Source organism: Penaeus chinensis, chromosome 3, assembly GCF_019202785.1.
Source record: "Penaeus chinensis breed Huanghai No. 1 chromosome 3, ASM1920278v2, whole genome shotgun sequence".
NCBI lineage: Eukaryota > Metazoa > Arthropoda > Malacostraca > Decapoda > Penaeidae > Penaeus > Penaeus chinensis.
The window spans coordinates 6,990,604-6,993,103 of record NC_061821.1 but is presented as its reverse complement, the minus strand read 5'-3'; the positions used below and the strand labels follow the sequence as shown (position 1 = coordinate 6,993,103).

At 38.3% G+C, this 2,500-nt stretch overlaps 2 non-coding genes across 2 annotated transcripts; one reads left to right on the top strand and one right to left on the bottom strand.

Annotated features, from left to right (window-relative positions):
• The first annotated feature begins 194 nt into the window (after positions 1-194).
• On the top strand, positions 195-266 carry Trnaw-cca. The gene has a single exon. It is a non-coding gene; the product is annotated as a tRNA-Trp (tRNA).
• A 1,587-nt stretch (positions 267-1,853) lies between these two features.
• On the bottom strand, positions 1,854-1,925 carry Trnaw-cca. The gene has a single exon. It is a non-coding gene; the product is annotated as a tRNA-Trp (tRNA).
• Between the last annotated feature and the right edge of the window lie 575 nt (positions 1,926-2,500).

Genomic DNA, 2,500 nt, shown 5'->3' with positions numbered 1-2,500 from the left:
GGATTTGTATGGAATAAGATCGATAGAAATAGATAGGAGATAGGTAAGTAGTTAATTACACAGATATATATAGAGAGACAGAATTGTATCGTTATGTTCAATATATATATAAGTAAACATACACGTGCGTGCGCATTAACAACAAGAGAGAATTCACCTCATAGTATATTAGATTTTCAACACCATGATATACAGGCCTCGTGGCGCAATGGTAGCGCGTCTGACTCCAGATCAGAAGGCTGGGTGTTCGAGTCACTCCGGGGTCAATTTATATACAGCATTTGTGATGCACGCTTCACCGTATTAGCAGCTAAATTTTGTGCTCGTATTAAATCATATAAGATCATATGTCAGTGTCTCAAGATACTTCTTACACACATGGAAATTTTCTTGAATGTATCCTAACTATCGAACTACTGGAAAAAGATCATCCAAATATTCCTTCCTTGAAAAATATGGCAATTACGAAGTTAAGTGAACCTGCAACCGCTCTCTCTATCACATAGTTTAGCGCCAAAAGACTTGCCAAGTAGCCAGCAAACTATCGGAGATCGACAGAAGTGTTCCAGGCTGAACGGTATCAATTCTGGTGTGCCTAAAGGAAGACTTGTAGGCCCACGAGTACTTTTGTTGGTGATACAGGGTGTAAATTCTAATACTGGTTGAAACACACAGATTCTTTCATAACTATACTCCAATTAGAATACTTAATATTGAGATATCAATAATCATTAACAGTTACCAAGTTATCCTTGGTCTAGGTTGCATATGTATATATGTATATATATATATTGTATATATATTCATATATATATTTATGTATTCATATACATATATTATGATGATATATATATAGTATTACTCCCCACAATATTGATAGTCGTTAACATAATTGTAATCATAACAGATCAAACGAATATTTCCAAGGATTTTTATAAAAAAAAAAAAGAGATATGTACCCCACGATTCCTTCATATTATTGCTAAATTGATTACACGCCATTTTTCTAGAGCGAGTATGATATCAAATCCTCATTGTATTAGGATATCTTGAGCACTAGAATGTGTAAACAGGATATACGTTGTCTACAAAAACTGCATTAAAAATGCAGTCAAAACCAACGACGTTCTGCTGGACGACAAAAGAAATGCCAGCTATAAAAGTCACGGCCCTTTTTACCAAAGCTGCTGAGTAGTTCATGCATAATATTTGTTGTTTCACATTTTCACAGGAAATAGGTTTGAATATATGATCAATCAAGGTTTTTTTTTTTTTTTTCAAATACCCATTATAGCTTCATTCTATATATACTATTGCTATGTTCTTTTCTTCTTTTTTATTTGTTATTAGTATATACACACTATATTTTTCTTTGTCTTTTACCATTTCGAGATGTCAGCATCCTACTTTACAGTGGATATTTGTCGTCCTTGAAGCTGTTAGACTTTTTGATTCCTTTATCTTGCTGGGAAAGGCTTATGTATAAAATGCTTTAAAAGCTTGTCTTGCACAAGAATCCAAGAGGAAAAATAAATTCGTAACGAACCACTCCGGCTTATGTGTGTACAGGGTGTTTATTCTTTTCCAGCATTTGTTCTGGTCTCTTTGGATGGACATATAATAGCGCGGAGACATACATTTATAAACTGTGAAGAGTAAAAATAAAATCTGACCTTTATGAAGGAGCTCGGGAAGTAATAGGTCACACTTGAGTTAATGACATTTAGCATAAACATAGCTCAGCTTGCTTTTACAGCTTCATTCCTTGTTTTCTTGCGAATCCACAAAATGCAGATATGCCGCCTTAATTCAGGGGCACAGTTGTACTTTGGAAGTGCATTGACGTTAAAGTTTGACCCCGGAGTGACTCGAACACCCAGCCTTCTGATCTGGAGTCAGACGCGCTACCATTGCGCCACGAGGCCTCTACACAATCGAGAGAATGATAGGAGAACCGATGGTATAGTAGCATCTCTCTCTCTCTCTCTCTCTCTCTCTCTCTCTCTCTCTCTCTCTCTCTCTCTCTCTCTCTCTCTCTCTCTCTCTCTCTCTCTCTCTCTCTCTCTCTCCTTCTCCTCTTCTCTTTCCCTCTCCTTCTCGTCCTTATCATGCTCATTTTCCCTCCCCCTCCCTTCCTTCTCTCTCCCTCTCGCCAAGTATATCGATCTGTGAATAAACACACACACACACACACACACACACACACACACACACACACACACACACACACACACACACACACACACAGACACACAGACACACAGACACACAGACACACAGACACACAGACACACAGACACACAGACACACAGACACACACACACACACACACAGACACACACACACACACACACACACACACACACACACACACACACACACACACACACACACACACACACACACACTAACACACACACACACACACACTAACACACTAACACACACACACACACACTAACACACACACACACACACACTAACACACACACACACACTA